General features: G+C 41.2%; 4 non-coding genes across 4 annotated transcripts; 2 read left to right on the plus strand and 2 right to left on the minus strand.

Moving 5' to 3' along the window:
• Positions 1–13183: 13183 nt before the first annotated feature.
• Positions 13184–13255, minus strand: trnag-ccc (transfer RNA glycine (anticodon CCC)). The gene has a single exon. It is a non-coding gene; the product is annotated as a tRNA-Gly (tRNA).
• A 442-nt stretch (positions 13256–13697) lies between these two features.
• trnag-ccc (transfer RNA glycine (anticodon CCC)) lies at positions 13698–13769 on the minus strand. The gene has a single exon. It is a non-coding gene; the product is annotated as a tRNA-Gly (tRNA).
• A 6767-nt stretch (positions 13770–20536) lies between these two features.
• trnaq-uug (transfer RNA glutamine (anticodon UUG)) lies at positions 20537–20608 on the plus strand. Its single transcript has one exon. It is a non-coding gene; the product is annotated as a tRNA-Gln (tRNA).
• A 1248-nt stretch (positions 20609–21856) lies between these two features.
• trnaq-uug (transfer RNA glutamine (anticodon UUG)) lies at positions 21857–21928 on the plus strand. The gene has a single exon. It is a non-coding gene; the product is annotated as a tRNA-Gln (tRNA).
• Positions 21929–23352: the final 1424 nt, after the last annotated feature.

The raw sequence follows: 23352 nt of genomic DNA on the forward strand, positions 1-23352 counted from the left end.
ACAGCAACAACATGGACTCGGGCCGTAGGTTAATTTCACAAATATACATTAAAGTATGTACAACAATGAAGCTCGCAGTAACACACCATCATTAACTGTCTCTGCCCAGGCAATAGTCTCTTACTTGAGATCACTTTGGGAGTGATTAACGTGTGCTTCGAAATTGTCCTTTTCTTTTTTTTTTTAAAAACAAAGATGGGTAATCCATGTCTTTCCTCTGCAGGAAAAGTTAAATCACTGGCTATACAAACAACTGATCTTTTTCAAGATCCAAATGTTGCCTTGGCTACCTAAAGTACAAACACTGATGATGATGATTGGGAATGATACACCTCCTGTAGCAACTTGACATTGCACTGGACAGGCGAGGTAGAGCAAGGTGTGTTGATTCTTTTCCTGATAACGTCATGACCATGTTGCAGGGATTCCCTGAGGTCTTGTCCAGTGTGAAGCCAGGATTTGGGTTCAAACAGAACGCTGTACTCAGGTGTGATCTGCAAGGCCTGAAGGAATGTTGGCGCTACTTCTTTGCTCTTTGTCCTGAGCTCTTTGTCTAGGCTTTTAGTTTGACATACAGACCTCTTTGTTCACCCACATGACGAGGTCCCAAAAACATGGATGTTCATGTGGATGTTAACTGCTGGAAAGACAGCTGTGTGTTGTTGCCGCCGAGCTCACACATTAATGTTATACGAGAGAATTTGCTATCAGCTCCACTGCAGTTACAGAATGTGCGTCTAGTACACAGTTTCTATAACCAGTGCAAATGTAGTTATAAGAATATGTCTGAATCAGAAACAAATATAGACTTACTGTCTGAGCCTTATCTGCCTCAATTCACGCTGGCCCAATTACAAGTAATGTTAATTATTTTGTTATTGCCAATCGTTTTGGACCATGAATAAAAATCAGATGTGAACCTTTGAGTAAGAAGTTTGACAACCCCTAGTATAAAGTGTTGTATTGTACACCTAAACCAGGGGCCGGCAACCTATGACACAAACAGCTATTTACTGCCTGGCAAACAGACGTCCACACAGCACCAATCTGCATGCGACAGTGAGAGGAAAATCGAGCCAGCGAAGTTAGCTTTGTTGCAAGTGAAAGCATTTTGCTTTGAAAGCATAAAAGCATCATTTTAAAACTAAGCATGAGAAAAACTGTAAAGATGAGTTACTAAAGCTGAGTGGAGCAGAGTGTATTGCTAAACATGGGAAAGCACTCATAGAAGGAGAACACATAAAGGAGGTGTTCCTCGACAGCGTGGAGGTTTTACTTGATGAGCTGCAGAGTAAAGACACCTTCATATCCAGGATTAAAGAAGTGTTGGGAGGAGCATTACTGAAATGGTGGAAAATTGACAAATACACTGTGGCTGTGGATGAGTTTACACTAAAAATGAATTACATGCACATTAACAAATGTCACTGGCAAACTGGTCATCTTCACCTTTGTAAATTAACACTCCCCATCCCTGCCTTACATTCATAATGTTAACATGCTGATGTTTATCAGGTCTGTTGTTTTCCATGCTTACCATCTTCCTTTAGCATAATACTGATGCTAAAAGTTTAGGGATAACCAGAGTGATTCTAATTCACCCTCTTGGAAACATTTCTAAAAATATTTCATTAATTTAGGGTGATGAGGTGAAATGATGAACCAACCACCCACTGACCACCAAACTGCCACTTTTAGAGCCCAGCTGCCAGTGTGGCTGAAATGAGGTTTTTATAAATTCTTCTCAGTGTTGCTAAACTCTGAAATGTTCTACGCTCAGATCTTTTTCATTCTCAGACAGCCCTCCTATCAACCCATCCCTCTGCTCTTCATCGTTATGCTGCTTCAAGCACAAATGTAAGATGTTGATTAAATATGAGCAATATGTGTTGGTTCTGTTGTACTTGGAATACTTGGAACTACTTATTTGCACCCACCTCACACCCTGGATTGAACAAAGAGAAATTGGATCTGTTTCAGCATTGTGAAGGGGTCCCACCACAGTCCCACCCATCAGGCTTCGTTTATTGTTTCATAGACACCCAAACAACAGAATGACTGGAGGGCCATGGCACCCACCCAGCACTGAGAAAGCACGCCAGAAATAAGATTTGCTTACAAGGGAAAACTCTCAATAAACTGTTCTTCACAGGCAGGCGAGGTCGACTTCCTGAGGCAAACCGCAGTAGAGACAGACACTAGAGACTATTGTACCTCAGCTACAGCCTTGTTTATAGCTTAAAATAATATCTTACAAATATACTTAGTGATTTTTAAAAAAATCAGAGGCAATCATTTTTTATGATCAATCTTGGTTGAAGTAAACAGCCTTTTTAGACTATTTTTATAACAATATGAAATTCTTGCAGTGACTATAACCATCTTCACAATCTTCCATCAACAGGAAAACAAACAAGAAGGGTGGAATCTGCAAACCAGTTTGAAGTCAGACTTTGACTTCTATTTGTTCTTTTCTCTCAAGCAGCATAATCTGGGTCTCTGACGTAAACATCCAAGGGCCTGCTAACCCCTGCAGGTTATCAACTAAAAGAATAAACCATATGCAAATGTTGTTTTCTTGAACACGGCAAACATCTGCTCCCACTGATTAATGTGTTCTTTTAGGGTATAATAGATTTAAACAACACTGCACCAACCAACTCAGACTCAAAACCACCTGAAATTGTGAAACGTGCACACAAAGTTCTCGGCCTGTTAATCAGAGTGGAGTCCTGGGTGGCGTGTTAGTCTTCTGGTTTAGAGCAGAAATCACAGCTGGCCAACAGAGCCTCATCGGCTAACTGCTGCTTCCAGCAATAAAGTTTGCTGAAGGAGGGATGGAGGGAAGACAGGAAGAAAGTGTGAAGGAGTGGAGATCAGAGCTGATTCAGAGCAGAGCTAGCAGGATAGGAAGAGGAGGAGGACAGGAGAGGAGAGCATGGAGGGTCATAATTCATTCCTGTCTGTCTGAGAAACAGCAGTGTCAGCCATATTCACTGCCACACTGACAGAGGCAGACGTAGAGAAGAGACAGAGAAAGATATGCAGCTGTTTAAAGCCAATTAAGATACAGTTTGCAGAGGCAGGAGCCGTGAACCCTGCTTTATCTCCAATACAAAACAGTTTGACCTGCTCACCCCCCAGAAACATGGGACACTGACTTGTTATTGCACACAAAAGCAGAAACATCAAATACTGTTTGACTGTTCTTGACTCTAATAAAAGAATGTGTGTGCTTTTTAAAAAATATTTCTTATTTCATCTCATGATGAAACATGCAGCATGCAGCAGACACAGGACAGCATTAGCATTCATTCATTTGGACTCATGTCCATGGCCGCTCGTACAATGTTCACTCACTTTTACCTCCAGTTTGGTCTTGCCCTCTCTGTTTTGTTATTCAGTGCAGGGCAGGCAGTGTGCAGTGTGTTTATCAAGCTTTTCCAGCTGCCTGCTGCTGCTGGGAGCAGAGTCAATGACAGCAGAGTTTGCAGCTGTAAAACCAAAACAATGAACTGAAAGAGGCTAAAAAGCTGAGAGGAACCATCCAGCACACTTGATTTCTTTTCCCTAGGATGGTGGAGGAATGATCCAATCATGGCAAACCTTTTTACACCCACCCTGACCCTGACCTTCTTGGGTTTAATGTCAAGAATGTTTGTTCGCTATGATTGCATGAACGATGTAGCTTTCCTTCACCATCCATCCACCGCTTTGGTCCAGACTGAAATATTTCAACACTATAGCAAAGCATAGTCACATTTGAATCATGTGACCATACATTTGGGAAACACCCATCATTTCTATCTGGCTGTGATGGAGAGAGGCAATAAAATGTAACCACAGCATTGTGTAACATGTTTGTGCAAAAGACTTTCATAATGCACTTGCAACATAGTAAGTTACATCTTATGCGGCATTCATGGCTCACCAAATATTTTGAAATCTGCCCCACATAAAAAATGTTAGCCAAAGTGAATTCTCCTGCCGAGTTCTCCTTTAACTGCCATGTTAAACTTCAGCTGTTTGTGAATTGTGACATCCTGTAGCTCAGTTTAAATACACCTGAGATGTTGATGAGCCGTTGCTTTGCCATGGCAGACATTTGAATTTACAATGCATTTCACAGAACATGAACACACCATCAGATAGCACCGTGGAAGCATTCCATAACATGATCTTGATTGGACTAAGTGCCTTGTCACAGTGATAAGGATTATCTTCAGAGCAAATGGTGCAGATAAATCTGCAGTGAGCGTGTGGAGGCTGCAGCCAGCAGCCTCTGCTGACACTTACTGCTGCTCTCCATCACTGATACAGAAGACCTCTGTGTAATTGAAATGCACTTGTATAGTTAATGTCCATAGTGGTGACACAAGCTGTGAGCAGGCACTGTGGCAGCACTATTCACCAGTTCTATTGGTCACCTTGCTCCAGGCTTTAAGTGCAGTGGTCCTGATCATTAGTTTAACTTACAACAGTCTGTCAAATAACAGATAAACAGCAGGCTGATTAGACGTGTACCAATCTGACTGAAACAGAAGAATGGGTGAATGTACTTCACCTGGTGTAAGCACTTGGAGGACACTCATCCTGTCAGAGTATTTGTCTCACATGCAGCAGAAAATGTGGACGGTGAATCAGTGCTCATTACCTCCTGCTATTCACCAATATAATGACCTCGCCTGGAGGGGCTGCAGGGTGAATGAATGCAGCATCTGCATGGCCAAGTATGCAGATTGGATTTCATATATTAGTGGAGTACTGTAGAAGCAAATAATGTAATAACTACTGGGGATGTAGTAACTGCCAATAATCGTTTCTTCTTTCTTAGTATTATAAAAGTTGGCAATGTAAAGTGACCAATAATGTAATAGAATTCGCAAAAAATTACAATATATTTTTTTATGTTATTGAATGATTATTACATCATCAGCTATAGGGAAAAAAAATAATTACAAATGTAATAACTGGATATGAAGCTGATAAAACAAAAAACAAAAAAGAATCAACTGACCTTATAGAGACAGAGAGTTCTTAATTTGCTGTGATGAAAAGGCTGTAAGATGACGAGTGATACAAGAGGTGAGTCAGAGGGATCAGTCAGAGGGATCAGCCAGATCAGTCGTCTCAGACATTTGTCTTTTATTTGGGAGAGGTTGATCTTGTTGGCTCAAGGCCATCCCCTGACATTTGGCTCTAATATGTGTGTGTCTGCGTACTGATTTCACTTTATTTAAGTTTTATTTTTTTTATCATTGTTGTAAATGTCAGACTTCCATAACTTACCCTTATTGTTGTTCTTTCAAAGAGTTGCTCAAAAATCCAGTCTTGACCCCTGAATCTTATTCCTCACACACACACACACACACACACACACACACACACACACACACACACACACACACACACACACACACACACACACACACACACACACAATGAAATTGGCTCTGCTCCCTAATGAGGCCTCATACAGTGCAAAAAGTATAGTTAAGCTCAGCTAAATCTGAGGCTTCAACTCTTTGACTTACACAAATCAAACAGAATTATACAGACAGTCGTTCATTAATTGGACAGTTCTGGTAATGTCTGCCTGTATCATCAGGACCCACATGATGAAATCAAATTCAGCTGAGTAAAAGGGGGCTGGTATATGTACTGCAGGGCTGATTAGAGGAAGTGGAGATGGATGAGCAGGCAGGTGGGTGAGGTGAGGTGAGGTGAGGTGAGGTGAGGTGAGGTGAGGTGAGGTGAGGTGAGGTGAGGTGAGGTGAGGTGAGGTGAGGGAAAAGGCAGGAATGGGGTTGCTACAGGTCTGGAGGGTGTGGCTGGATCTGAAATGATAAGGGACTGGGACAGATGGGAAAGTCTGACGGCATCTGGTGGATTCAATTCAATTCAATTCAATTCAATTCAATTCAATTCAATTCAATTCAATTCAATTCAATTCAATTTTATTTGTATAGCGCCAAATCACAACAGAAGTTGTCTCAGGACACTTTCCATATAGAGCTGGTACAGACCAAGCTCTTTATCTACAGAGACCCAGCAATTCCCCCATGAGCAAGCACTTGGCGACAGTGGCGAGGAAAAACTTCCTTTTAACAGGCAGAAACCTCGAGCAGAACCAGACTCTGGGTGGGCGGCCATCTGCCTCGACCGGTTGGGTGAGAGAGGAAGAGCAAGAGAGGGAGAGTGAGACAGACAGACAGACAGACAGACAGACAGACAGACAGACAGACAGACAGACAGACAGACAGACAGACAGACAGACAGACAGACATGCAGTCACAGTAACAGTGACAGTGGATGTAATAACAGTAGTAGCAGTTGCAGTGGATGTCAGGCAGGGTCAAGGCAGGAGACGCAGCTGAAATCCACAATCCAGATTCAGCCACTGTGGAACTTGCGAGACGACAAAGCACAGAGACTCCGGGGAAGAAGCTAAGTTAGTAACACGCCGTGGTAGGACATGAGAGCGTGCAGATGGAGAGGGACAGAAGGACAGAGGAGCTCGGTGTATCTTTGGGGGTCCCTCGACAGTCTAATCCTATAGCAGCATAACTAGGGGCTGGTCCAGGACCAGCCTGAGCCAGCCCTAACTATAAGCTTTATCAAAGAGGAAAGTTTTAAGCCTACTCTAAAATGTAGAGACAGTGTCTGCCTCCCGGACAAAGACTGGAAGATGGTTCCACAGGAGAGGAGCTTGATAGCTAAATGCTCTGACTCCTGTTCTGCTTTTTGAGACTTTAGGAACCATAAGTAGACCTGCATTCTGGGAACGCAGTGTTCCAGTGGGGCAATAAGGTACTATGAGCTCTTTAAGATAAGAAGGTGCCTGGCCATTTATGGCTTTGTAAGTAAGGAGGAGAATTTTAAACTCTATTCTAAACTTTACAGGGAGCCAGTGCAGAGTGGCGAGTATTGGAGAAATATGATCTCTCTTCCTGGTTTTTGTCAGAACACGTGCTGCAGCGTTCTGGAGCAACTGGAGAATATTCAGCAACGAATTTGGGCAGCCTGAAAGTAAGGAATTGCAATAATCCAGCCTGGAAGTTACGAATGCATGGACTAGTTTTTCTGCATCATTTTGAGACAAAATATACCTGATTTTTGCGATATTACGTAGGTGAAAAAAGGCAGTCCTTGAAATCTCCCAGATTCTTTACAGTGGTGCTGGAGGCCAGCGCAATGGCCTCCAGCACTCAGAAGAAGCACTCGCAATCAGAAAGTGAGTTTTTAAGATGTTTAGGGCCTACTTTGGGGTAGCACAGTGGCACAAGTGGTAACACTGTCGCCTCACAGCTACAAGGTCCCCGGTTTGAATCCCACTGTGGGTGCTGGTGGCGTGTCCTCCAACATGCCCTTGGTGCCTGCTGCTCGAGGAGAAAGGGGGCCTTTCTGTGTGGAGTCTGCATGTTCTCCTCATGTTTAACCAGGGTTTAACCAGGGTTTCCTCCTTAAATAACCCCCACCAAAAACATGCAAGAAGATCACCGTCTGACTCACGGTGACGAAGGAGCACCGTGCACCGGCATTGGCTGGCCACTGCTCCTGGAGGATCGACAGACTGAGGATGGGTCAAATGTGGAGAAAATAATTTCACGGAAGCATGGCGTGTGTGCAACTAACATGTGTGATAAATAAAAGTACATTTCTTCTTCTTCTTCTACTACTATAACTTCAGTTTTGTTCGAGTTTAGCATCAGAAAATTGCAGGTCATCCGGGTCATGTCTTCTGGTTATGTCCTGAAGACATGCTTGTAGTCTAGTTAACTGACTGGTTTCTTCAGGCTTCATTGATTAATATAGCTGGGTATCATCTGCGTAGCAATGAAAATGTATGGAGGATGACAGTGCGGGGGGCTGGGAAAGTGACGGTGTGGATGAGTGGAGGGATGGAGGACTGAGACATTGTTTTAATACCGGCGTTCACTGGAGAGTTTAAAGAAATCCTCTCCGGGACACTTTCAAGAAAATTATTTAGCAATTGCAGACCCATAAAGTAAACTGTTAGTGAACTGAAACAAGACCATTTCCTGAAATGTTTCACTAATTGCTATTTGAATTTCAAAGTCATACATTTTATTTCATTTTAGGTTTTAAGCTTGAGCAGATAGACATGGTTGAATAAAAGAAAGAGCACCACCCACCTTGGTATTTACTGTAGATATAATTACTATCACACATTTCAAATTGTAAATACAAATTGTAATTACTTTAGTTTCTTCCACATGTCACAGAGGTGGGTGTGACTAATCCCTGGATGAATTTTTAATATTTTTTGCTTCACGCAGGCTGTGCAAATATTTGGCTATATATAGAAATGCTGCCAGTTTGAGGCTTGGAATAATGGAGCTGTGTGATTTAAGAGCTCTTAGATTAAGTTGGAGAACTTCTTGAGTTGTTGAATCACTTTGGCTTCCGTCCAGATGGTGTTACACTAATCAGTTTGCTCTGAAGTTTTCATCAAAGAGGTGCCCAAAAAACAAAGACGTGGACTATCCACATGGGGTGAGTGCCACCTCTCTCTCTCTCTCTCTCTCTCCTCACCCCCATCCCTTCATCTCCTCCTCCTCTCTCATATGCAAAGCTGATGAATGGAAAGGTAGACATTATTTTTCACTCAGGACAGTGAAGTGAAGGAGACTGGATGAGCTCTCCTCCTCTTTTCCCCTCACCCTACCTCTACAGTAGATTACAAGTCTTAATCACCTTGAATATAAAGCAGTGGATTAGCACATACTGAGACCTAACTCCATATTAATCAGCTCACACACACACACACACACACACACACACACACACACACACACACACACACACACACACACACACACACACACACACACACACACACAGTTGATGTGATGTTAAGGCTGTTTGCTTGTGAGACTAGGCTGCATGCTGTTCATTGATTTATTCATATATGTTCTCTGCAGACTGTGTGATATACTTTATTCTCTCCTGCTCTCGGCACTGTATCTGAACATATCGTGCATACTGTAACTGCAGATGGAACACTGAAGCTGCTGCTGCTCTGCTAACATGCTGCTTTTGCCACGTGGTCTGTGCAGACAATGATTGTTCGGTTTTCAGTGATTGCAATTATACAGGTTATGTAAACTGCCAACATTTTTCCAGTCTGCTTAGTGCTGCATTCCTGGACCACACAGAAGTGAGATAATCCAGGAAGTGAAGTTTGAGAAAGAGCTTAATGGATTTAAAGGCTTATCAGATGCTTTTATAATACTCACAGACAGGATTTTGCAACTCTGGAAATGTATCACAGCTGCATTTTATCTCGTGTCATGGTTAATTAGGTAAATTATTATCTTTTGTGTTGGAGATTTTAAAAACATGGACAGGATATTATATTTGTCCTTTAACTATCCAACATCCACGATCCTTTACACGTCCCCTCATGCCTGGTAATGATCCAGTGAAGTATCTCCTCTTTGTGGTGACAGGACTTCGGTTGTGGCCTTCTGCCAAAATCCAGAGCAAGAAAGTTGCTTTAAAGAGTTTTGTCCTCTGAGACACTGGCATGCCTCCTTATTAGCATGCTCTGCCAGACGATGCCCACACAGATATCAGCACTTTGTTTACCGTCTGGCTGTCATGCTCTGTGTGTTTCACTGAACAACACAACACAAATTCACTGGGGGAACAATGCCATCCACTTCTAGTCAGGGAACATCATCGCTTGGCAACACAGAAATGGCCAAAGAAAACAAAGAAGACTGGAATTAGGATGGATGGACAAACAAGTTAGGTTGGTTAAAGGAGGAGCTGTGGGAGCATTATTTATTAAAAAAAACAAAAAAAAACAAGATAGCACCATTAAATAACACAGAACGCAGAAATAAGAGACTTTGCAGAGTGTCGGGTTAACAATGCCAGCATGCTAGAGGAGTTTTATGAGCTCAACAAAGCTCAACTTCGTCCACTGTTCTTATGGACAACTGACCGCTGCTCATGTCTGACCTCTCTTGTGCAAACAAATGAGAAGGTTGAAGTATAAATGTATGAGATGAGGATGTAGGAACCGTGTCAGGGGCAGGTATGAACAGGGTTTTATGTCCGAGCACGGTTCCTGGTGGATGGAGTGCTTTGTGCAACCTGTGGTTTCTTCACTGCATCACCTGCACGGTTGTGTATTAGCACTGACTCTGGTTTTATTCTATTGCAGTTCTGTGCCTGTAGGAGTAACAGAGAAAAAGATAATATGTCTGTGAGAAGCACTGTACATGTGTGCTTTAAACACAGCAAAGAGAATAAGTCTTCCTCAACATGTGAAGTTTCCAGACCGGACTTGTACATCAGGTTTGTACAACCTGTCTTCATTATTGCATCACCTGCACAGCAGTGTACTGATATTTCATTGGTATTTTATAACAGATCTGAGCCTGAATGACCCTCTTTAAAGCTTGGAGTCTTCTCTGTGTTTAACCTAGCTTTGAATTTATGAGTGCCTTTATTTTGCAGACTCAATTAAACCAGGAGGTTTAAGGAATTAAATACTTCAAAGGTTAAGTATTGATTTATTTTATTTTATTTTTTTTAGATTTTCTGTGGTAGCTGTATACAGTATACTGTAATGTTTCCAGGGAGCACTTGTACAACAGGTTTGTTTTCATCACTGCATCAGCTGCACAGTTTATTTGTTTCCAGTCAAACCGAGATGTTTGAGGAAAAAAAGCATGTCAAGTATTGATTTATTTTTCTTTACAGTTTTATGTGTGGTAACTGCAGTATACCGTGATGTTGTTCCATGCCATACCAAATCATACAGATGAAAATGATTTGACTCATTCAACATATTTGTTTCAATCAAGAAAGGTTGTCTTTATATATTCCTTTCCCCAAGAGGAAGTAACCTTTAATAACTGATTCCTTTGCACAGTGAAAGTAAAATAAATACAAAATGAAAATGGTACCGACACCTCTTAATCTTCTGTTAGCTGGTTATAGTGAATTAAGGCTCCATCAATTCTGGAAATCATCTGAAGAGTTCAGTACTCAGACAGCTCGTCCTGGGCAAGGCAGGTAGGGCCAGAGTCATGGGGCTGGTGGCACATGATCCCCACCCATGGGGAAGGCTGATCAAAACACAAATAAGTGAATAAAAGAGCATCTTTGCGTGCGTATTTGTGTGTAAATACCGTGTGATGAATACCAAGTTATGGTATTCATATGTGTAGGTGTTGTTTTTAGCTGGAGTATTGCTATTGGTTATACTATTATACTACATGTGAGATGCACACATGCCAGTGGGTATGCAAATACTGCCCCCTAAGGACTGTGTGTGGGTATGATGTCCAAGTGAAAAAAATATATACTAAAGGCTGCTTTAAGTATATTTAAACATTCTAAAGTATGTTTCCAGCACATTTCTGTAAATGTGTATTTAATTCAAATAGATTGAAAACATATTTTTAATAAATATACTACAGGAAAATATATTTTTAGCAAAATTTAGCTTCAATATTTTAAGTGCACTTATAGGATTTGGATTAGGATTATTGAGTAGTAGTGCACTAGAAGTGCACTAGAAATGCTTCAGCAACATATAAATATAGTAATGTAGATTTACTTGTAATTAGATTAGATTTCATGTGCTGTATAAGTGCAATTTATGCCAACATAAGGTAGTATACTTTAAATCCTCTTTTATAATACATTTACTTACAATAAATGGAATAATACAGGGCTGGGGTTCGATCCTAGGCTCCTCTTGAAGCGTCTTTTTGCAGAATACTGAATTTGCCCCTGGTGCTGTGTCGTCAGTGTGTGTGTGTGTGTGTGTGTGTGTGTGTGTGAATGGTCTCTGCCTGGAATGAGCAGCTGGCTCTTACGCACCTCTGGATCATGTTGTAAAAGTGTTTGAGTAGGCGTTAAGAATAGAAAAGTGCAATGTAAATACAGTCCTTTCACCATTTTGAAAATGCCCAGGAAGTATCTAAAAATATACTGTATTTGTAATCTATTGACGTTAGATTTTATGGACACTGGAAATACAACTTATAGTATCATGAATGTATTTCTGTTGTAATTTGAATTGAAAAATAGCTTGAGCAAATATAAAATAAGTAGCATATTTGCAGTATATGAAGTTTACTTCAAATATTCCCCTTCTTACTTTACACTTGACAACACAAGTCACCCATTCACATGTGCATTTATACACTGACCTCCCACATAAGGCACCACCTGCTCAACAGTGATCACCTGTCAGACACCGGCAGCACAGCACTGGCAGCAATTTGGGGTATCTAGTCCAAGTTATGGTAATTGTCCAACCAAGCCCTGCCCTAAGTTTTTTTGGTTGATGTCAGCCATGTTTCTCAACTGACCTTGTTAATAGTGATGTGTATCTCAGTCCTGGAATGATGTATGCCCATTTTGATCCAGTAAAAATCAGAAATTTCGATCTCATCACTGTTTTTTAGTTTATGTTAATTAACAAAAATCACAAAAACAGTCATGGTGGACCTTCACATTTTTGGGCTTAATTACAGTTTCACTGTCTGGCCAAATGAGATCATGCTTCTTGAGATGAGCAGGGGAGACCATGGTAATACTTTATATAATTTTCAGCAGGAACAATGTAAACTGTCATGAAGCCAGATTGAATTGTCTGTAACAAAGAAAAACTAGTTAAAATGAGATGTATTGTGTATTTTTTGAAAAATGGTAGTTACTGAGACACAAAAGTTTAGAGAGGATGGCAAATTTCTTGATCCACTTTTGTGTCCTTCTACTGAAACCCCGTGGGTCGCTAATGGTCCTGCTCTCACCACCACCAGATTCAAATTCAACGTGCTAATCTACTTTTAGCACCTTGATGCACTTGTGCTGTCCAAGAGGAAAGTTTTCTCTAACTTTCCTACCTACCCGGATGCTAATCTGCCCCAGTCACCTTGACAAAAGTAAGTGTATGCTAAAAAAGTTTAATAAATGTTTTCCTGAGATGTAAAAAAGCAAACCATGTACTCGAAACCCAACTTCCTGCTGACAGGAGTTTGAATCTGATCAGCAGCCACCTTCATAATTCTAACAGGTATTTGGTGAAAGACAATATTCCGAAAGTGCAATTTCACACCAATACATTACCACAACTTCTGGATAAAGCCCCTTGCTTTTCCAGAAATAGTCCCAACACAGGATAGACATATTATGCATTGGCCGGGAATCGAACCCGGGTCAACTGCTTGGGAAGCAGCTATGCTCACCACTATACCACCAATGCTATGAGAGAAGATGTTCCACTTTCATAATTGACTGAATCTGAATCCACCAGCAGTCTCACACAGGAATAGAGGAAGGACAGCTGAGAGCTGAGCTGCAAGGATTCCAGTCTGCTTGGGGAAACCTCAATGGACTTCTTGTCCATCACCGTGACCACTCCAGCACAACTACCCCCCACCTTGGGACGACCTGGCTTTCCAAGTAAAATGGATCTATGCCGATTAAGCTGATCAGCGTGGCCCAAGCCAAGAAGCAACAAAGAACGTGGACATCTCTAATCCTTCAGCACTAAACGATGAGTCTTTACACCACGTCAGAGGAATGTGTTACGCTGTTTACAGCAGACCAGACCACTAGGAGGTGGTGATACACTTGTGACCTCTCAAGACATAAGACAAAAAAGCCAGGCCTTTGTGAGACAGTTGTCTCAATATCTTATCACATGCATTGGCCGGGAATCGAACCCGGATCAACTGCTTGGGAAGCAGCTATGCTCACCACTATACCACCAATGCCCTGGAGGCTGGTGTTCTAACACCATTTTCTCATCCTGTGCTATCCAGCCATGTGAGATCTGTTTGAACTGGCAGGAAATGTGAAGAAAGCTGAGGATCATTTTGTGGAAACAAATATGCGCACTGCACCGCCATCTAGTGGACAAATTCTATATGACAGACAGTTTATACAGTCCTGAAGACCTTATCAGAGAATTTGGCAGCTTCCTGTTCGCCGCTCGCTCACACAGCAGGAATAGAACATATGTCTGAGGATTCTTTGAGCACTGCTGAATACAGGAGAGCTGTTAATGTGCTGGTTAATGCTGAAAATGTGAGATTATTTTTAAGAAGACCCTTTTCCATTATCAGACCTAAAATAACCCGTCATAATGTGATGCTGTGTGTAAAAATACATTTCCTGGTTCATGGTTTTCACACTGACTGTACAATAGAAGTTGAAGACTCTTAGCCTTGTTAACAACTACCTCCCTCTCAAGAGTTTGGAACAGAAGAATGAAATTACTTTGGAGTTTGTACATATGCACCAAATCAAATCCAAACAACTGAGGCGACATGAGAGTTCTTATGTTAAGTATTTAACGGGTGGACAAATTCAGTTAAATTAAGTCAATTATATATAAATGCAAGACTTCCTCCTACACACAAACGTATTGTTAAGTATGTGTATGAATGTAAATTGATGACTGTAACATGGTCCTGTGACGCTTTCAATAAATCTTGAAGAATTCAAAGGTTGCTATACACATTAACTTGGCACAATGGGTAGTCCATCATGTGTTTAGGCCCCACTGGAACTATAGACATACAACATGACTGAAAAAAGTCTCCCTCTATTAATTTTTTCTTTTTTTTCTATTTAATATTTGTGTGTGTGTGTGTGTGTGTGTGTGTGTGTGTGTGTGTGTGTGTGTGTGTGTGTGTGTGTGTGTGTGTGTGTGTGTGTCCCTGCGTTGAATGTGTGAGCTTCACTGTGCAGAATGATGGACTATGTGCAGGGTTTGACACGAGAAGGCTGTGCTCAAATTCATCTGCTGAAAGTGGAAGATTTGTCTGCGCTCACAGAGGGACGAGAAGTTGTTTTCTGGGATATTTATTGAATACTGTCACCACACCGGTCAATACACTCCACTTGTTGCTGTATGGCTACAAGCAGCACCACAATAAGTTTAAAATCCAAGTGCAATACACTATTTAAAGAAAGTCATGACAGTGTTATGTAAGTAATAAGATGAAACAGCACCACATGTGACGTCAGCATCTAATCAAAAAGCAGAACCCATTATGACACAACACAAAATTTAAAAGTTCTGATGTTCAATGTACAATCAAACATGGGTTAATTGTTTCAGACAGAAAGTTAAGGGTCGCTTCCCGGGTTTCTTCTCTTGGGCTAATTTTTGTTATTAATTCCAGGTCCTTCCCTTTTGGTTTTAGTTTTGATTCTAATGCTTTAAGCAGTTGCAGCACTAACAGTGTTCACAAATGTTTACTTGATCATGATTAAAATAAGAGCTGTGACGTATAGTTGGCAGGATTCCAGGGAACCACAGAGGACTTCTAGTTCATCGCTTTGACCGCTCCATCACAACCACCTCAAACTGGGACCGCCTGCTTTTCCAGGAGAAACTGACCTTTGTCGATCAAGCCAGCGAGTGTGGATCTAGTCAAGAATCGACACAGAACGTGGACATCAGTCATCTGATCAGGAATGTGATTGACATTCAATGTCCAGAACTGGACAGAAGCCAACTGAATTCCCCTGGCCTTACCCTCCCCTTCCAAGTACACAGGAGAACCTAAAGTGGCTAGAAACACAAACAACGTGACAGGCACAGATTTGTGGTGCCAGTCTTCAGGTTGTCCTTTCTAGGCTACTGTACAAAAACATGGCAGTGCAACACGGCGCACTCTGTGAAATAGGACCCTTTCCCTAAGTAGCTCATTGTAAGGTTCCAGAACACAACCGTTTATATTTTCTGATGATTAGAACTCTGAATATTATATTCCTTGTCTGACAATAGATGCTGTTAAACCCTGCACACCAGACCTTTAGATCCACTCCAATTTCAAAGCATCTTTTTCCCTGAGGTCCCACTTTACACACTACTATCACTACTATCATTAATAACAAGGCACATCACACAAGGTGTGCGATGTGCCTTGTTATTAAAACCTAAAGGCCTGTGTAGAGAGCTCTAGTTGTCATGGAGACAGAAGACATGACGAGATGGTGAACAAACAAGTTGGAAGTGAACACATCGTATCTGTGTGAGGCTTTTAACAGATATACAGCAACCTGTGCCTGTTTCTGCACCTCGCATTCACTCCGGCCCAGGTGCACACGCTCACACACAAGCACGCACACCCAGGCGTGCACACTGTCCAATCAGATTTCAGGACTTTTCCCCACTCTTATGGCAAGGACACAGCTGATTTCCTAATCAGGAGTTTACACTTTGGCCTGCTGGGGGAAACAGCTGTCACTACATCTGTTTTCAGAGTCAGAGGTCATGATGATGGTCCAGACTGCAGATCAGCATGACTCCTCCATCCCTGTGGATGATACACAGTCCAATTCTGTCCCCAAATGCCTTTGTCCTGATAAGGGATTAGGTTCACTTCTCTGCATTTGGCTACTTGGCTTCATCAAGATACACACACACAGACATCAAACACACACTCTCCAGTGATACCCTGCTGCCACATGGGAGACTGTGTCTGGGTTAAAACTTGTGTGAGTTTGGCTGCAGGCTAATAAGGCTTGCCTGTTCCTTTCACACCATTACAGCTCCATTAAAGACAGAGCCAGAGAGATGAGATGATTAGAGGGGAATGCAGTCCAGAGAGAGAGAGAGAGGGAGAGAGAGAGAGAGAGAGAGAGAGAGAGAGAGAGAGAGAGAGAGAGAGAGAGAGAGAGAGAGAGAGTCATTAGGCAAGATGATAGGAAGACAGATATGAGGGAGTAGGTGTCTGCAAGCTATTTAAAGTCTGCCTGCTGTTTGAATCCCGAGTGTGAAGCAGGGAGGGAGGCAGGGAAGGAGCGAGGGTTGGAGGAAGACTGAGAGAATCAGGTTAGTGACGAATGCAGACGTGCAGGTGGCAGAGCTCAAGGACAAGCAATACCACTACATAACATCAACCATATCAATCATATTTTTGGACCTTGAATTCATACAAAAGCATGAAAATAAAAAGAGAGATGCCCAGAAGGAAAATACAATGAAAGTACAGAAGAGAGGTGCTAATAATGCACACAATTATTATTTACTGTGTTACAGAAAACAGCTCTTTTTTCACCCATTTTCATTGATAGATCATTAATAAAAATGAACATGGAGGAGCTTTAAATCTCCACATTCAACCCCCACCACCTCCCCAAAAATGGGGATTTTTCACAAGTTACAGCTGTCCTTGTTTTGTATTTGACTGTCATAAAACAGCTCTGGATGTATACAGATGATATTTGACTTTCATTTTGGCACTACAGAGATGCCAAACGTACAGCAACAGTTATACAGTCATTCATATTTCAGCCAGTTTTGAAACCCTTTTAACACCTGTAAAGCCACATTGCTTTTTTATTATTATTTTGTATTTCTTGGGAGACTATGTTGGCAGATTTCAGGTCAGCATGCACCTGGGAGAGTTAGCATGGCAAGAGTAAGAAGTGGCAGCCATCCCAGTGAGCCTATCTTCATTCTATTGTTTTGTTTTTTTTACTTGCCAGGGTTAAATAAAGCATAAGAACATGTATTAACTGTATGTTCAGTGGGCTTTTGTCTGGATACACTACATCACTGTGATGCATTAGTGACCTTTTGATGTCAAGATTGTTTCAGTTAGAAGCATAATTTTAATTAGTTCCACACACTGGTGGCATGTTGTCGCGCATCATCCCTCCAGCAGAGCAGCAGTTTTATCACGTTCACGCAGCAGATATGTACATCCCTGCTTCTCCTTCTGTCTGTTTGGTGCATCTAGTATGTGCTCAGGACCTAATGTGAGGCTTTGTGATGCAAGGATCGTGTTTTCCACTGAAAAGGATGGAATGTGTAGGGAAAATAAATCTTCAATGAAAAACAGAAAATACAGCGATGGCGGTAAAAGACTGAATGAGAACCAGTGTATAGAGATAAAGCAATGAAAGATGGACAGATGTGCTGGAAAAACACAGGAGACTAAATGAAGGAAAACTTTGGAAAGGCAAAAGGAACATCTATGAAATAAATATGAACATAACGATAATTGGTGGCAAATCTTATTCTCAAGCTAATGCTTCCTAAAGAAGAATAGAAGAATATCATCAACCTCCATCACAGGAAAAGCAAAGGTCATCTGATGGGTCATTGGGTTAAAGAAAAGTTGCTTTTAAAGGGGGAGCACCGAATGCAATCTCTGCACACCATGTCACCTTCATTGAAAATATAATGTAGGTTCAGCTGAAACAAGCACATAATTCATGAACACGGTATAGGTCGTTATTATATATATAATATTCCATATTGTACATTTGAACCAGGGTATTCAGATCTGTTCTGTCATCAGGATATCCACCGTAACTGCAAATGAAGTAAAATGGCTAAAATATAATTGAACTTCTTTTAACTCTCTACATTTTAAAACTTTAAGACTTTTCATTTCTAACACTGAAAAAACAAGAGAAGTCTACAGTCAGACACTCTTGAATCAAGAGCTCCATCTAGTGGAGTTAAGAAGCCACTGAAAAACAGGTCAGTGATGAAATATAAATGACTTGAAGTCATTTTTAGTCCTGCATAGAGTGCTGACCATTTATATATATATATTGTTTTGGATGTTTAATTCAACCCTATCTTTATTCTAATAGATATTATTTTATTACTTTTACTTAATCTATAAAGTCACCACATCATTCTGCTTTTAGAGAAATCTTTCAAACATGTAAATTTGTGCTGGCCTGTGTGTCTGACATGGTGGGGCCAGTGAGGGAGCTATGAGGAGCTAGAAAGAAGAGCATTTGATTTTTTCCACACAGGATGAATTGGGAACTGCAGATGACCTGTGCCCTGTCCAAAGTTTACCCCACAACTGTCCACTGTGCGCTCAGACAGGCACCATTCCCCCTGTGGCCTCCAACAGCATTAGCAGTCAAGATGGATTTCTTGAAATAATGTTGAATTTATTTTTTCTTGGGCTAGAAGCACATGCAAAGAAACGGAATTGTGTATGTGTGCATGCATGTATTCAAGTGTGCATGTCTGCATGTATGTAAGTGGTTTTGCATGCAGGGGTAGATGCTACTATTAATGTGGGTGTGCTCAAATTATGATTGGTGGACAAGGAATAAGGTAAATAAATAAATAAATAAGCATCAAGAGGGATGGAATCTGGTTTACAAATAATGAATGAGGAGAAACCACAGGCTGGTTTTGATGAAGGTGTATACATTTTCTGTAAGAATATAATCTCAATAGAAATATTTCTTTCCAAATGTGTTTAATGGTTTATAGACCAAAGAGCAAAACAACAAATATGCTAATTATGACAGAGCAGAGCCAAAGACACTCAGAGACCTCGTGAACTCGCTGTCTTCACTTGTCCCCACAGAGACCGATGCAAAGCGAACCACGTGTCCAGTGGTATATGCACTGTACACAATCAAAGGAGTACTTTAAAACTTTCCAGACATTTTTTGGGGGAACTGGAGATAGGGTTTTACTGCAACATCTGCTTCTATTTTCTACCAAGAAGTGAATGAGGGGTCCGGTTTCAGGCTGCATATACACAGAAGATGTAATATATTTCAGATTTTTCTGAGGGGGTCAGGGTGGAGAGTGGGCATACGAAGTGTGTGACACCAGAATCAATGGTCTGCATGCAGACTCCTGTCTGTACATTAGAACACTTTGTTAAGATTATGGAAAGATCGTGGTTTTGGTTAAATGTTAATAAAAAATCCTACATTACAAGTCACTGCTGACAGTTCTGAATGAAAACAGACCATAATATGTCCCTAACCTGAAGAAAGTGCTGTCAGTGCCTGAAGAGAGTCATCAAAGGTTGAAAAGTGCTCAGAGCGGTGGTGTCTTGCAAGATTGCTTGTTGTGGCAGACAAAACAATTGAAATATGTTGTCAGTGTATGTTTTACTTTTCTAAAGATTTCATCAGGTAAGTAATTTAACAACATGTCCTCATCATGTTAATAACATAATTCAATGGACATTACTTTTCCCTCAAAACAAAAGCTGTGTATAAACAAATTTCTCAGGATTTATGTGAAGAGGAAAGTTGCCTATGATTATATTATTAAAAAATGAAATACAACCCTGTTCCCAAGAAAGTTAGTCACTGTGTAAAATGTAAAAATGTAATATATTGAAAATACTGAAACTGAGAAAAATCGTTGTTTTTATAAACAATATCCTCATTTAGAATTTCATGCCAACAGCACGTTTCAAAACACTGGGACAGCGTCATGTTTAGCACTCTGCTGCATCGCCTCTTCTTTTAACAGCACTCTGCCTTCAGCAGAGTTTCTAGGACCCAGAGTACCAGGATCAGAGGAGACAGGAGGGGAATGACAGTTTAACAGCTGAATGAATATGAAGGGAACATGCAAGAGACGAGTCCAGACGAGACAGAGTCCAGCGTCACTGAGTCTGAGTTGAGACAAGTTCTTCGGTGAGAGCAGACAGACAGGGCATGGGCAACGACAGGTGAGGAGTAACATTTGGGAACTGAGGAGACCAATTGCTATCCAATCAGATAGGCCCCACAGGTGTGAGGTTCCATGGTGTAATGGTTAGCACTCTGGACTTTGAATCCAGTGATCCGAGTTCAAGTCTCGGTGGAACCTGCCTAGTACCAACAGTCAAATTCAGTGTTCAAAGTGGTAGTGGTCCTGTCATACTTAGGTGATAGTCTTACTTCAGCCTGCTCTCCTGCAGAGCAGATGCTTAGCTGATACCCTTGTTTTTCTCTGCCAAATATTTTGGAAAGTGCATCCTGGCAACTTATACATGACAAAGACTTAAATGAATGAAAGAAACATAAGGCTACTAGCATACTTGTCATCACTTTTATTATTTCTCAGTGCTGTGTGAGCGTGACCTCCAAACAGCCAAAGCCTTTTTGCTGTGTCTGTGATTGGATGAGGATGGAGAGAATATGACAAAATCTGTGAACCACACAGACTTTGCGTGACTGAGAGAACTGCACAGCTTGAAAATAGAATTGCAACAATGCTGGATCAGATAGATAGATAGATAGATAGATAGATAGATAGATAGATAGATAGATAGATAGATAGATAGATAGATAGATAGATAGATAGATAGATAGATAGATAGATAGATAGATAGATAGATACTTTATTCAACCCAAAGGGAAATTCACAATAATAAATGAGAATGAGCAATTCATTGACTCTGTAGCAGCCTCTGTACAAGTACAGACTGTCAAACATGGGATTTCTTCAGCTGTGGAGCATCCTGGCACAGATTTGGATGACACGCTGCCCTGGATGTGTCCTAACACCACTGGAACAGCTGATGATCCTCCTAAACTAGCCTTCACTAATGATGTTTCTTGCTGGCACAGCACTGGCACCAGACCAAGAGCATCCACTCTGCTTGGTCTGACGTTGTACTCCGCAAAGGCAAGAGAAGGCAAGAAATGAAATATGAGGGCACCAGTGCTCATTCCATCACTTGAACTCTCAGTGCAAAACAGGACTGTCAGTCTGTCTAACATAAGCCATTTTTTGTGACTGCGAGACAGATTTATCTGTAAAAGCATCCTATGCTGTTGCAACTACCCAGGTGCTTAAAAGAAGCGCCCCTCTACAGTGACTTCACCTCAAACACATCAGTTGTCAATGAACTGATTATTTGGGGGGTGGGTTTTCATATTTATTAAGTCAATCTGTATGCATGACAAGAACAAAAACAGAAAAGAACAATGGCTGAAATAGACCATGAGAGAAAAAAAAGATAATTAATCTGTCCCTCTACAACAAAGTTACTGAGTAAGATTGATGATGAACTTGGTGGAGAAACAAGGAATCGTGGGATTCTGGAGGAGGTGATGGTGACAGTCAACTGAAGGTTCCATGGTGTAATGGTTAGCACTCTGGACTTTGAATCCAGTGATCTGAGTTCAAATCTCGGTGGAACCTACCTTAATACTAACAGATAAATTAAGCCTTCAAAGTGAAACAGTCCTGAGCTACCATAGTGCTGTTGCATCTACTTCCTGATCTCTGCTAGAAGCTTTGGAAAGTGCATCCTGGAAAAAGAAGGCCAACATCATATTAGTATTATTTCTCAGTACTGTGCAAGCATGACCGCCAAACAGCCCAGGCCTTTTTGCTGTGTGATGCTGTGACTGGAACCTGGGGTCAGGACAGAGGGAATATAACAACATCTGTGAGCTGCACAGTGTCAGCCACATTTGTTTTCCCAGGCCCATCAGTGCTCTCCTCCACTGCCCTTGGACTTTCTCTCTTTTCCTCATGACCTGACTGCCCACCCAAACACACACCTGCTCTCACTTCCCTCATCCGCTCTGCAGCTGCCTGGACTTCCCTACCCACTTCCTCACCTGCAACTCTGAACAAAGAAATGAAAAAAATGACTTGCCTTCTAACTGTGATGTAGCTATGAACTGTTTTGATCAGCTCATTAAGAAGTTCAAAAATGACATGCCACTTCTTGATCAAAGCAGAGAAGATATTCAGGACTATGTAAATCAGGACATTCTTGCAGTCTTTCATGAGCAGCGTTTAACCACTACACTCACAGTAGTATTTGATGCTTCTTCACATGCTTCAGGTTGTCTATTCTGAAATGACTGCTTGATACAGGCCCTAATCTGAATCCTGACCTACTCAGCATCTTGTTAAAGTTCAGACAGCACAGGGTGGCATTTATGACTGATGTTACAAAGGCCTTTTTACAGATTTCTATAAGAGAGCAAGACATGGATGTCTGAAGAAAATGTGCATACACAAAACACTGTAAAAAACATTCTGAAAGCTTATTACAGAAATGTCCCCCTTTTGCTCAGTGTTACTTTATTTTTCACTTGAGGCATGTGCTGGTGGATCAGTCTTACAAGCATTTCCTCAAAGCTGGTAGCAGGATTGTCTCAGAGCCGCCATTCTGGAGGTGACTTCAACCCTCCATGAAGGAGAAAATACTCACTTTTGCCTTCAGTCTGAATGTTTGCTTTTGCTTTTACTTTTCCAGATTTATTTCAGATACGAACAAGGTGAATCAGTATGATTGCAGTAAGAGTGTGGCTGCCTGCTGCTATGCAGAGGACATACATTTTTTCTACGAGGAAATCAATACAGAAATAATGAACTTAATGAAACAATTAAAGCTGCATTAATCAGTTTTTGGACACAAGGGGGCAGAAAAACAAAACTACAGCTGACAGAACATAGCCTCAAGCAACAGTTTTTTTTTTGTTTGTTTTTTTTTACACACAAAGCAGACTTAAAGCCACATTAGAATTAATTTTGAGTTTTGGCTCTGGTCAAATGTAAGTTCAACTTTCACTCTCCCTCATGATTTGTTGCAGAATATCTGGGTTTGT

This window comes from Chaetodon trifascialis, chromosome 22 (assembly GCF_039877785.1).
Source record: "Chaetodon trifascialis isolate fChaTrf1 chromosome 22, fChaTrf1.hap1, whole genome shotgun sequence".
In the NCBI taxonomy this organism is placed as follows: Eukaryota; Metazoa; Chordata; class Actinopteri; order Chaetodontiformes; family Chaetodontidae; genus Chaetodon; species Chaetodon trifascialis.